We start from the raw sequence: 15,069 nt of genomic DNA on the forward strand, positions 1-15,069 counted from the left end.
TTAGGTGAAATTAAATAAAGAATTGTATAAAAAAACACACATACCAAAAAAAAAAAAAAAAAAAAAAAAAAGAGAGAGAGAGAGAGAGAGAGGAATTTTTAAAAGAAATGAGCAATCAGGAGTGTTCAGATGCTTTAGAATCGTAGAGTAGTAGGACTGAAGTTAATGATTTCAGTGTTATTATAGGTCTGGAAGCTCAATTGCCTTTAAAATTAATGAAAAGTGAGGAAGTTGAATTAAATGTACAAAATTCTTTTCCAGAAGCTTGATGTTATGGAAGAAGAGAACAGAGATAATAGCATGAGAAGACATAGGGTCAAGGCAAGGATTATTTTTAATTTTAATTTTTTATTGCTGTATCTGCATTCTGAGGGTAAAGAGGCATTAAAAGTCATCTGAGGAATATTTAGGGATTTTTAAAAATCTTAACTCAGAAGGGTAGACATATAATGTTCTGACAGTGGAGTCCAAGTATTTGATTTATAACTTGTGAGAGAGTCAGCAACTTAGTGCTGCCCTGCAGTGCAGAATGAGCTCCAATGGAAGCTGACTCAAGGCAGCAAATGCCTTGTCCTAGGAAGTATGCAATCACAGACTGGCGACAACTTGTTAGGGATCCTGTAGAGGGACTCCCAATGAAGTGGGATGTGAACATCGATGTGAACATTAACGTCTCTTTTACCACTGAGATGCCATGGTTCTTTTTCAAGGAATTCCTAGGGAGAATCAGAAGACCTTGTATCCTTCTTGTTTGAGAAAATTGGTTTCCTAAATTCAGAAAGTCACGTTGCACTGCAAGCAGTATTTGACTAGTTGGGGGCTGATATGCCAGATCTGTCAGATCTAGTTACAAAAAGCAGGTCATGCATTAGATTTAATCAAAGGCAAGATGTCAAAGCTTTTGCCTGAGAAATTTGCTAATGATAATGTTATTTTCTTTCTTTGAAGCCATCTGGGGGTCAAAATTTGGGGTCATAGAGTGATATTTGGTAATTTTACCTTAACTTTTAAAAATAAATGATTATTTTACATTTCCCCTCCTTCATTACAAAATATGACAAAATTCAAGATATTAGTGTCATGAAGACTTAGAATGATTATATATGTTCAAGGAGTCAAGATACGTTCACAAATTAAATATTGAAGGATATGCTGGGAAATTCCAAGAATATAATTTTATCATAAACAATTTCAGAATGTGAGATTGCTAATGCAACGCTAAGTATATGTTTACAGTATTGTTTCTTTTAGGATAATGTACCCAAAACACCCTGCTGGACACATTTCAATGAATTTGACAAAATAGAATTAATAAATAATCCAAAATCAGAGTTTAATTATTAAGTAATGACCCTAAATAGCAGACTTCATTACATTAAAAAGCGATAATGTTTTATCCTCCCACTTTTACTTTTTGTATCTGTGTTTCAATTATATATGGATCTTGCAAAACAGCTCCTGATGCTTGACACTGTAAGAGGAAAGATACCAAGCAGAAAGAGGCTCTTTTTAGCCCTGTTCTGTCATAGAGCTGGCTTACTTGGTCTGCCGAATTTGGGCACCAAAATGATGATCTCAACTATCAATTAAATCTGCTCCATGCAAGAATCTCCAAGTGGCCAAAACCGGGTTGGCTCAGAGAATAGAGCGTCTGGCTGCGGACTGAAAGGTCCCAGGTTCGATTCCGTTCAAGGGCATGTACCTTGGTTGCAGGCACATCCCCAGTAGGGAGTGTGCAAGAGGCAGCTGATCGATGATTCTCTCTCATCGATGTTTCTAACTCTCTATCCCACTCTCTTCTTCTCTGTAAAAAATCAATAAAAATATATTAAAAAAAAAAAGAATCTCCAAGTGGTAACATTTAACTCTGGACTTCATAAGAATGATAAACAGATGAATTAATAACAACTAAAATCTCACCCTGGTATAAAAATTTTCACATACTACTGAGCACTTTTGATTAGAATTACCATTTTTTGTCTACTAACTCAACAGATGAGCCCACATTCAGGAGTAGTTAGGTTAGCATTGTGGTCTCTGTCTTTCAATGAATTGATTCTGTTTCTTCCTTCTACCTTATTTTTACTCATTTATGAAGCAGATATTCATTGGACACTCTTATGGACGGAACTGTTTACCCCATGATTCATATGTTGAAGTCCTGCTCCAGTACGTATGAAAGTGAGCAGTAACTAAAGTTAAATGAGGTCATTGGCACAGGCTATATAATTCAAGATGACTATTGTCTTTATAAGGAGAGATTAGCATCCCGACACACACAGAGAAAAGATGATAAAAAGATAAAGGGCGAAAGGAGCCATCTACAAGGATGTTAAGCCAAGAAAAGAGATCCCAATGAAACCAACGTTGTTGGTACCTTGGTTATGGACTTCTCCAAAACTGCAAGGAAATGAAATTCTGTAGTTTATTAAAGCACCACCCTGTGTATGGTGCTTTGTTATGACAGACCTAACGAACTCATATAGATAACAATTATATGTTAGGTATTGCACTATCAAGTAGTTCAGTGATTCTCTAACTTTAGTGTGCATAACAATGACCCGGAGGCTTGTTAAAATAGAGAATCTTGAGTTTCTGATTTAAGTTCGGAGTGAAGTGCAGTAATTTGCATTTCCAATCATTTTCCAGGTGATGTGATGCTCCCCGTGGGACCAGTGTAGGGAGTAGCATTGCCTTCGTAAATGCAAATGGCTTTCAGGGGATAATAAATCTCTTCGCCATTGACTTAGTCACTGATGGCTAGTTTCTCAGGAACTTTGTCATCCCACTGTTAAGGACATCCATCCTTGAAATTGGCAGTGGAGGGAGTGTTTACGTCACAGAAACTGGCAAATGCTGCAAAAGGAAGCTTTTACTGTGGAGAGCCAGTGAGCGATTTTATTAGGTTGCTTTTAAGAGTTATGGAAGGTAAAGAAGAGCTGAGGGCATGGGGCCATAGGGGGTTCCCTAAGGTGAGAAACACACAGGGAATAAGGGCACAAAATGGCTAAATTCTTATTCCAAAGACTTCAAAGAATCAAGGTCAGCAATTTTATTAATTCTAACCAATCTCTTTCAACCAGGCAATCTGAACTTTAATTACTGCCTGGTGCTTACTGACAGTTTGTATTTAACCTTTAGAGTAAAGTATTTTATTTATTTATTTATTTATTTAAACATAAAGTGTAGAAAGACAGGATAATTTGAGCAGCTTCTTACATTTTTGAGATTTCTGAGTGCAGTAGCCTAATGAAGAGCCCAATTCCCACTCTGAGAGGAGATGGTTGTAAAGATTAAATGAGGTCATATAGTTGGTATACAATGTTATATTAGTTTCAGGTGCACTATATAGTGATTCAACATTTTTATATCCCACAGTGTGATTATCCCAGTAAGTCTAGTACTTGTGTCACAGTGAAAACTTATCACAATATTATTGACATTTCCCTTCACCTTCTTCACCCATGCCCTTCATCCCCTCTGGCAATCATACCTTGGTCTCTTTTTCTATGAGTCTGTTTTTGTTCTGTTTGTTCCTTTGTGTTATTATCATGTTTTTAAGATTTCACAATTAAGTGAAACCAAATGGTATTTGTTTTGTTTGTCTAACTTACTTTACTTAGCATAATACCCTCTAGGTCCATCCATGTTGTCAGAAATGCCAAGATTGTGTTCTTTTTTATTGCTGTGTAATATTCTATCACATACATGTACCACATCTTCTTTATCCTTTCATCTATTGATGGACACCTAGGCTGCTTCTATGTCATGGCTATTGTAAATAATGGTGCAATGAACATAAAGGTGCATATATCTTTTCAAATTAGTGCTTTCATTTTTTTAGATAAATACCCAGAAGTGAAACCACTGGGTCACTTGGCAGTTCTATTTTTAACTTTTTGAGAAATCGCCACACTGTTTTTCCTAGTGGCTGCACCAATTTGCAGTTCCACTAATAGTGTGCAAGGGCCCTAACAGAGCTTTACAAACTACTGAGTTATAGAAACCAAGGCAAAATTAATGTGTGTTTGTGAGTTGAGAGTTTTGGCTGGATGTGATCTGGAAATCTGGGAGTTTTGGGTAAATCTTATGAACAGTGATTCGGGTAGTACCAACTTCTTTAATGTGACTCCTTGACATATTTTCCTGTACTTGCAAGAAATGGAGATGTAAACTTTAGCGACTTGATTTCACAGAATTCTAGAGATATTTCTCCCTCAAAGACTATGTTAATGTTCATATTTACATTAATTTATATTATATTAATTAATGCATTATTTAAATTAATGTTCATTCTTTCATGAAGTACTTATTGAGCTCTTGCTATATGTCAGTCTTGAATTATATACTAGGACATAGGGTAGGCATGTTTCATATTTTCTGGATACTTACATGTCTGGAGAAAGTGAAGATTAAAGGGCAGTTAAAATAATTATGGTGTTTTACTGAAAAACAAAACAAAATACTTGTCTTTTAGGATTTGCTATACCATTTCCCCCTATTAAAATACAATATTGTTTTTAAAAGATGGAGTTATTTGGAGCAAGATGGTAAGTTGATCAGTATGTGTATGATATAAAATAATTATATATATATATATATATATATATATATATATATATATATATATATAATTGTAGTAACTACATAGGTACTACAATTAACCTTATTTAACTGGAAAGTATCTGTTTTTCCAAAGACTTCACTGACTAAGAAAATAAAGACCCCCAAACAGTCTAAGCAAAACAATCTGAACATTACAGTAATTTTGTCTTTAAAAAATGTTTTTAACCATGTGTAACATTTATTTGTAAGATTATTGCAATTGAATGTTTATATGATGCAGACAAAAATTTAAAACACACATGATTGAAATACAGAAAATCAAACAAACTGAAGCCTAAGCCTGTATTAACCATGTTTTTATTTTCTGCATTTTATGAAACCTTGATATCTTGAGGGGCTCATTGATCAGGAAGGCTCTGAACTTCTCAGGATGAGCAAATTTCTAGCAATAATGTATGACATGAGCACACCTTTGATATTCAAATAAACCAATCCTGAGCCCATACTCCAAACCACCTCCTCTACCTGGCTTCTATATCCAGGAGGCAGTATTTTCCTGCACTGACCATCTCAGGGCAGGATTCTAGACTGCTAGGGACTGTCTCAATAGCCCAGAGTTCACAGTAATGATTTACACCAGCCAAACCTGATCTGCTTACCTGCCTCACCTTTTCCTTCCCATAAAAAAACACAATAAAGGCTTTTGCCTATGCCTTCCCCTCACTCCCTCTGCATCCCGACTGGCCCTGATGCTTCCCCATGTGAGTCCTGTGGCATGCCCCCTCCACTTGGGCATTATAAACAACAACCTCCTTTCAATGACAATGCCTTTCTGACCCGCTGACCTCACCATACCTGAATAAAAGAAATACCTGGGTACATTTTAAAACAAAGTCACAGGGACTCAGCAGGAAGTCAGCGTTAGAATTAGTTAGAAACACTTTTGGTCAAATAGAGGGATTAACTGAACAGGGAGCCATCGAACAGGAACTCTCTGATAAGGGAACAGAGGAGACAGAGAAGAAAGGTACACATGGATGATCAATAATCATCAAAATGAAAACCAGCTCTACTCAGGCATCCATCTATGGCCCATATCTGATAGCTGCAAAAATTGTCAACCTTCATATTGCTTAATCAAATCCTAAAGAAAATTTTTTTTCTTTCACCAGTTCTTCTTAAATCTGAGTGGATTAAGTGAAAATACAGACCCTTCTAGAAAAATCTGGTTAACAAGCAGCCAGCTACCCACCATGTACAACAGCCTTTGGGAGTGGAGCTGTTAGCACAGCAGCCCAGTCTCCGTACTCCCACATGCACCTGCCAGTTATGATGGGCCCAGTATTGTTTTAAAAGCATCACTAGTGATAACTGTTTTATATCTATAACTATGCTACACTGTAGATACAATAGTTACCTCTTCTCAACAGAAGAAGAAACTGAGATATAAGAGGGTTAGACAAATGTAGGTCCAAGGCAGAAACTCATGAACTCAAGCATTCTGACCCCAGTTCCCTTTAACCCCTAGATTCTACTGCCTCCTCTTTCCTTCCACACAGCTGAAACCAAATTTCAAATGCCAGTGTGTCTTGTGAAAACTTTTCTTTGCCCCTTCCGCTGTGTTTTACAGGACACAAGGCATTCTTCTGTCACAGCCTGTCATAGCAACAGCTTAAACAGATGGCAGTTTATTTGTCTTGCGTGATTGGGAGGGAGGCCAGGCAGGGTCACTCAAGCATAGTATCAGGAAGCCTATCTTTTTTCATATTTCTATTCTGACATCCATAAATGTGACTTTAATTCTCAGGCTTGTGCCTCACAGTTGCACAATGGCTACTGCATTTCCTGTCCTTTCTTCCACATTCTTGAGAAGGGGGGTTGGACAAAGGGATCAGAAGCTAAACTGTAAATTCTAGGGAGATTCTGACTATTCAGGAAGCAATCACCTCTCCATCTGCCTTTGGCAGAACTACACTGCATAATTTTCAAACTTTGATGGATATCAAAATCACCTGGGGATTGTTATGTCCAGATTTCAAGATCCCCAAGGACCACTAGGAAGCTGAGTCTGATGCAAAAGCAAAGAGCCTTTATTCAAGCTAAAGCCTGGTCTCTCTGCCTCTACTGAAGCAGCGGCAGGATGCAAAGAGCCTTCTGGACTAGCCATCTGGGCGAGCGACTAGCCGGAAGGCTGCTCTGCCTTTCTCCATGCAGCGACCCTTTGAGTAGGACTGCCTTTAAGCCCGTTAACCATATCCTGTTTTTTGCAGAACAAGTAACCCAAGACAAAACAGTTTTTCTCAAGCAACATCAGAGTCATGCTACTGACGACCATGTTGTTCACAGGGTCATCCTGTTCTTCAGAGAGCTGACAGTGATCTATTATAGAAGGCCTACATGCTGGGAAGGGGACATGAGACCCTATCTCAAGGCCTGGCCTGGTGTCAGTGTTGACAACTCTGGGGCATACTCCACAGCCTCTCTGGAAACATGCTCAAAAATCCCCACTCTCCAACAGGGATCTTAGTAAAAATGCAGAGGTGTGGGTCTTACTTCCACACAACTAGGCCTCCATGTTCTTTATTAGCTTTCAGGTGATTGAATGCAATCAATGTTCAAGAACTACCCTTCCAGGGCAACTGTCTCCCCTTTCCCAATACGCAGATATCTTTCATTCTTTAGAAATGACTTGGCTATTCTTGCCTTTCGCTTTCCTAATTGATTCAATAAAACTGTCAGTTTTACATGATTTTTGTTGGGACTTAATTGGAGTGGCATTAAATCCAAACATTATTTTGTAAAACTTTTTCTAAGTTTTCTTTCTTTGTCTTGTAAATTGGTTTCTGCCCCACCACTCTACATGGAAAAAAAAACACACCCATAAATGATAGCTCTTGTTTGTTGCCATGGTATACATTTTCATTGTGAAATATCCATTTGAGGAATAGTAGAAAACCAAACACATTGCTTGGAGGGGAAGATGTTCTGTTCATCTTACATCAGTGCGTTGGTTATACGAACTGTGTTGTTAAAGAAGTTGGAGACTGATTAAGGAATTTTGTCCCTCAAATTTATCTTTCCCATAAATGCTAATAAAAACTAATACTGGTGTATGCTCAGAGAATACATCACAATTTACTTGAATTTATCCATAAGTCTCCAGAGTGAATAAAGTGCCTACGTTCCATCAGGGCAAATGTTTTCACTTTATTTTATTTCTAGAAAAAAGTCAATAGCAGTATTGATTGACTTGACAGTTCTTTTACTTTTGAAGAAGCAAAAGAAATGGTGCTTAGAACTAGAATGATGAGAAGCAACACCATCCTTACCTCTGTCTTGCTGCACAGAGATTAGAAAACACATTAGCTAGATAAGAAGATCAGTTTTCTTAAGCTGTGTATTCAATTCCATAAATTCTCACAAGGATGGCAAGGTGGTTACCATTTGCTGTCAGTTACTGGAACCTCCACTGACTGTGGAGCAATTTTTCAGCTCTGACCTCTTTCCTAGAACTGATGGCAAAGCTGGTATAAGGGTGGGGGGGGATAGAACACCTATATATTTTTTTCATTTTTTCCTCTTGTTTTCTTCTTTTCAAGCATCTTGCATACTTGCATGCTGACCAAGACATTGAAAAAAATGTATAAGACAATTGAGTTTAATCTGTTTAAGTTACAGCTCAATTATTTATGAGTTGTAGTATAACTGATCAAATGTACCTCATTAGGAAAAAAAATATGGTATGATAAAAATAGTAAGTTCTTTGCAAAGTTGTTACAAGTACTAAGTTAGTAAATGCACTTGAAGATTCTTAACCTTGGGCAGTGTTTTTCAAATAGTTCTCCATGATCATTTAGTATGAAATTAATATAGTGGGTAGTGACCAAGTTAAAAACATGCAAATAGAATAGAAAATATCAGAATGTGTCACAATAATGAGGGGTATTTATTTGGTAGTAAACATTTTTTGCTTCAGTTTCTAATACATACTTACATACACATGTATATACCAGCCACTATGAAAAATGTATTTCATACTATAGGTTGGGTTTAAAAGAAGTTTGAAGAACACCAATATAGGGCAAAGATCATATTCAATATATATTAACATCTTTCTTTTCCTTGTTTATTTTACCTGTTACAAGGCTTGTATACTGGAATTTGGTCACAATAAGAACAATTGACTCTTGGAATTTATAAGGGTACAATAAGGCCCCATGGAGATGTGGCCACTGGATAGTTTCCCAGGCACTGTCATCAGACACCCAGAGCATGTGTGATATAAATGGAGCCTTAGCAATTACAATTTACTACATGTCTGGCTGGGGAGAGATTGACCAGGGAACTTATATGCATATATATGCACAGCCCAATGACACAGACAACAGTGGGGGAAAGGCCTAGGAGGGTGGGTACTGGATGGAGAGCTCAATGGGAAATTAGAAGGGGGACATCTGTAATACTCTCAACAACAAAGATAAAGAAAATTTTATACATTTATGCATGCAAAATGCTTGGCACTTAACTGATAAATAAATGGTAATGCTTACAAAAATAAAAACCAATTTACTACATCACAGATCATCAGACACACTTGCAGATAATGAAAACCTCAGTGGAATCTCAAATTTCCATATGAAATCAACCTAATATACATATTTGTTCCAAAATTAATTTTCAAATCATCACATTACACTTCACGTAAGTCATTTAACCCTTTCTAAACCTAAAGGTTCTCATCTGTAAAATGGAGATAATAGTATTTTTTGGTAAGCACTGAATGAGTTAACATGCACAGAGTATTTAGCAGGTACTAAGCATTCCATAGATGTTAACTATTGTCTCAGGTCAAGAGCATAAGAAAACAGACCCCAAGAGGCAGGAGCTGTTTCAGGGCATGATCTCAGGAACATCACTTATAAGCGAATGAAAAAGGCACAACTGGACAGAGGAAGAAGTCAAATATGTGGCTGCCAACAGAGGCCCATGGGGAGGGACCTCTGGTGCTGAGATGGCCGCTCAGAGTGTCCTGAATGAGGCAAGGAAATCAGGTCTTTTCCACTTCTGAGTCAAGTAGAGGTAATTTTGGGCAAGATAGCTCTCTCTGCTGAGGGATAACCCCCAGAAAGTAATTCAGTGGAGAGAAATGAGCAGACAATTATCCCAGCAGCTCTGAGCATGTTCAGTCCTGGGGAGCTGGGGAGCTCACCACAGTACCCACCACAGCTCATCCAGGTAGACTTGGATTCGCTTGTTTCACACAGGAAGTTCATGCCATCTAGGATCAGTGCCTCCAGGATTCTGGTGGGGGATAGGGACCCATGGGAAACAGACAAGAGGAAAGTTAGTGAGATAAACTACAGCTGTCACCACTGCAGCTGTCTCAAGGCCAGAACAGATACTCTTCATCTCCCTCTTCCGGAGGGGACACATTCTAGAGTCCCCTCACCCTCAGTTTGTACCTCTCCTAGTCTAGGTGGCATACCAGGTGGGCAGCCCAGATCTTCATCCCTTATTTCCATGCCCATCTTGGACCAAAGGCTGTTTTTCTAGTCCATTTGCCATCAAGACAGGGCAGAAGAAACCCAAGAGACATCCTTGTGGCCACCTGGGTGCTCAGTGTATTCTTCCCTGACACCCGTATGGGACAGCCTCCTCCTAACCCTTGCCTCCTCCTTTCCTTGACTTCTGGTCATTTGGCATGAACAACTTGAAGCGATTTGGCGGAAGCGGTAGCTTAATGTTTAACGAGGGCCCTTGCTTATCCTCTGGTAGGAGCATTCCCTTCTAGAAAGCAGCATCCATAGACCCCACAGAGCATGAAAGTATGGGAAAGGGAGGAAGCACAAGCACTATTGGGGAACTAGATCGTTCAAATGCACAGAGGTTAGCATTGTGGGACAGGGAGCACACATTGCTGAAATGGGTCTTTGGGAGTGATTGTGAGAGAGGCCATTTCTATTTCTACACATGGTTCCCAAATGCATATACTCTACTGACAAGAGAGCTAGCACTGGCATCCATAATGGTCATCCATTTAGTGCATATAAGGTGTAATGCAGTGTTTATCAGGTGGACTTCCATCCGTGCAAGGTATCATCTCAAGCCAATGCCCCAGCAGTGCCTTCAAATGGCCATATCACTGCTTATCAGAGCAGCTGCTGCTAGCCATCATGGTAGGTACCAGGACCAGTGCATCTCGCTATTGTTTGCCAGCTTTGCCTGCTTTATTGTCAAGTGGGCTCCTTGGAGATATTATAAGGGATTCCAGGTCAGTGGATTGAACACTGTAAATACTTAGATAATAATTTTGTTAGCCAAGGCCATCTGAACTGACGAATGCTTGCCTTAGTGTGAAGCCAAAACAGAGAAACATTTCTGATGACATTGTTTGAGCACTTGATTTTTTAAGTACCTGAAATAAGATTGCTTTCATTTTCCAGCTACCCGAACTAATAAATTGCCATTCTTATTATCTGAGTTGGGCTTCTGTCACTTGAATCTAAATGAGTTCGAATGAAGCCACCAACTTACTTTCCAAGAATGCTCATGGCATTTATTCTTTTACAAAATTAGTACCCTAAATCGGGACTTATTCTGCCTTGAGAGTTATTTTCTATCTCCATGCTGACTCTGAATAGCTGTGATTTGATCCATGTTGTGATAATTTTACACTTGAAATATCAAAATACATATTTCCAAGTCCTTGTGGGTCTTACAATGGGCATGTCGAGTTCCATTGTATGAGACTCAGGAGGCAGGGATGCAGGGAGCCCGAGAACCACTTCCTGGGCTCTTATCCTATGCCAAGCACTGCTCTAAGTGCCTTTGCCAGAGGAATGTTCCTTCTCTTTGTAACCCTGTGAGGTTGGTATTCGTCTTCTTATTTTGACACTGAGGGAAGAGGATGGAAAAATGTAGGTATCTTACTTAGGTCACTCGGTTAATGAGTAGAACAACCACAAACTCAAAACATGCAGCATGAACCGTACTGGCCGTGAGCCCAGCAGTGTGAGAGGTCAGCTGGAATCAGGAAAGCCTCCTGGAGAAGTGGAAGCAAAACCTCTTTTCTCCTCTTTACCATTTCACCTCCTGCAGTGAAACAGTGATCTGGTGGCCTGAGGCACACTGCAAATTATTTGACCTGTAGTAGACGTGTGTGAAAATCTTTTTGTTTAATCTGCTTCTCAGATGTATGTACATAGATGCCTGGTTTTTAAGTGAAAGGGATTATTTCATCTCTGCTTTTAAAGTAATTTGCTGATGTAAGTGATTGTAATAGTCATATTAGAATCATAAGAACACAGACCTTCCCAGTCTAGTCTCTCTCCATCTCTGACCTGCTTGAAGAGGAGGGTCTCTAGGCTCAGAGTCTCTGCCCTTGAGCTCACATGAGCTTTGTCATCAACAAGTCATGCCAGACCCCTTGGAAGGGGTTTTGAGAGTCAGAGGTACTTTCTTCAACACACCTCCCTTCCAATAGTCCCTGATAATAATAGATAATTTTACCTCTTATATTTAATTCTCCACATGCCAGTTTCTAATTATATGTGCAAGGTTATTTTTAAAAATGTTTCTGAGCCCTTAATTGAAATTATTTAAAGAACTTTCTAGGGACTGTGTAAGCTCAGGACAAAAGAACCCATGGAGCCTCTCATTCTAAGCTCTGTGTTCCTATCTAGTTTAGGTCAAGAATGAGTGACAGCAACAACTTTGGCACCCCTGGGGAGAGGGACTAATTCCATTTCGGGACCTAATCAATTTTATCTTGTCTTTTGAGACTTCAGGGAAGAAAGTTCAGAATGTGACAGAACAGCTGGGAAATGAGATGCTGTTTAGGTCAAAGGCCTCTGGGGATTTGTCCTGACTCTGCCTCAAACTGTGTGACCTGAGAGAATGCTTCACCTCTTTGTGACTTAGTTTTCCCATCTATAAAATTGGGATAATAAATAGCACAGGCTCTATAAGGGTTGCTGTGAGGAGCTGGATGGATAAGTGTGCGTGCATGTGTGCGCGCACACACACACACCTCTTTGCAAGGTGCCAAGCAGTTTAAAACATTTCACAATATTAAATCCTTTAATAATCATTATAACTTATGAAGGGGAATGATTAGTATCCCATTTTACATATGAGAAAACAGGTTCAGAGCAGTTAATTTATCCAATGTCACACAGCTAATAAATGGCAGAACTGACTTTCAAGTCTAACAATCTGGTTTCAAAGTTTATGCTTGCTATAGACTGAGATTCTTGAGTGGGGATTAAGTCATGAGGGCGGAGCCCTTGTAAATAGGATTAGTGCTTATAAAAGAGACCCCAGAGTTCCTTCATCCCTTCCACCGTATGATGGCACAGTGAGAAGACAGTGGTCTATGAAAGAGGAAGCGTACTCTCACCAGATAGCAAGCCCACTGATGCCTTGATCTTGGGCTTCCCACTCTCTAGAAGTGTGAGAAACAAATTTCTGTTGTTTAGGAGTCACACAATCTATGTTATACCATTATAACAGCCCAAATATACTCAGACAGTTTTAAATTCAGGTGGTCTGCTTCCAGAGTCCATACTCTTAACTGGTATTATACTGCCTCAAATGGTAGGTAGCTATTTTTACAATGTAGTTTTAAAATGTTTAATACAATGAGTGTGTCATAAGATGTGGGTGTGTGTATTTTATGTAGGAGTTTTAACTATACTCACTTTCATATATGAAATCAAATAACCTTTACTCATTGTTAGGCTTTTAATAAAAATAAACAGAGCGACATTTCAAATAGAGTAAATTGAAGAAACTTTTTTTCACTTAGTATCCAGCTTTTACACTGATATTCTAAAGACACACAGCATTTCATTACAGACTGCTTTTGGGATTTAATCACGGAACTATACAAAAAAAAACCGATATCACACCCAAAAACAGCCACTTAGTTTCCATAATAAGTTAATAATCATAATCCCTAATATCAGCGATTCTAGTAAGTGTGTGATCTCCTAGATCACATGTGTCAAACACAAGGCCCGCTGGCCAAATCCGTCCCGCCAGGCCTTGCAATGTGGCCTGCACCACGCTGTCATCACTGCACTCCGCTGCGTTTCCATCACAATGACAGTTTATGACTGTTCAGTAAACCATTCGGCCCGCGATTTAGGCTGGATTTTAGATTTTGGCCCCTTCTCTGATTGAGTTCGACACCCCTATCCTAGATAAATGTTCAACAGTTTTAGATGCTGCTGAGCCTTTAATATACTAATGTGCTTATGAGTCTCTCAGAGGTAGAAATATAACAGGTCATGGTTTTTAACTTGCTGGCTAAGGAACTTACGGTGGCTTTGTAATGTGTTAACTTGGCTAGGCCAAACTACATATCCCAGAATTCCCTTCCCTGTGTGGTTTTGTTAAGTAGGTCACACAGACATTCTTGTGGAAGACTTGAAGGGGGGCATTAACCAGCAGTCATTTTGTAAGCTCTCACACATTGTTGAGATCTCACACATTCTGCTGGCTCATTGACATGAACCTTCCTTCAGCTTTTCCAACTCTTGGGCTGGGTGTATGTTTAGCTCCAAGATGAAGGGGACTAGCTTCTCCTAGAACACGTGTCAAACACAAGGCCCGCGGGCCAAATCCGTCCCGCCAGGCCTTGCAATGTGGCCCGCACTGCGCTGTCATCACTGCACTCCGCTGCGTTTCCATCACAATGACAGTTTATGACTGTTCAGTAAACCATTCGGCTCGCGATTTAGGCTGGATTTTAGATTTTGGCCCCTTCTCTGATTGAGTTCGACACCCCTATCCTAGAAGATGCCCAGATTATCAAGGTCAGAGGCAGCAAGAACTAACACAGGTTTCAGCTGTGCTAAGGGATTTTAGCTAATCCTTATTCTCTCCACTGTCCATCCATCTCTCCTTCCTGATGACATGGTCTGTGGATTTCGAACTTCAACAACAGACAAAATGACAACTTTACAGATATTTCTTAACAGTTCCCATAATTACATAAGAGAAAATCTCTTGTATATAAACTTGTCATATAATATACGATATTTATATATGATATTTAATAAATGATATCTAACATTAAACATAGTATAACTCATCAATTGGCTTTGCATCTCTATTTGGCATCCTAGTAGAAACATAACCCTTGAGTCACAGCACAGCTAATTACATCTTTAGAAACAGCACTCTGCAGAACACTGGGAAATTCTAATGCAGTTGAGTCATTTTTTTGGATGGGGATTTTCCCACTAGTTGAGTTGGAGTAAATTATCACATAGCAGCATCTAATCTGCCTCTTCACTGTAGGCTGTGATAAACAGGATTTAGGCTTCTGTTGTAGATTAAATTATGTCCTCTAAAATGACGTGCTCAATTTCTAAACCCTGGTACTTGTGGATATGACTTTTAAAAATAGGGTCTTTGGAGATGTAATTAAGATGCAAGTTAAGATGAGGTCACACTGGCTCAGTGGATAGAGCCTCGGCCTGCGGACTGAAAGGTCCC

This window comes from Pipistrellus kuhlii, unplaced genomic scaffold (assembly GCF_014108245.1).
Source record: "Pipistrellus kuhlii isolate mPipKuh1 unplaced genomic scaffold, mPipKuh1.p scaffold_m20_p_1, whole genome shotgun sequence".
In the NCBI taxonomy this organism is placed as follows: Eukaryota; Metazoa; Chordata; class Mammalia; order Chiroptera; family Vespertilionidae; genus Pipistrellus; species Pipistrellus kuhlii.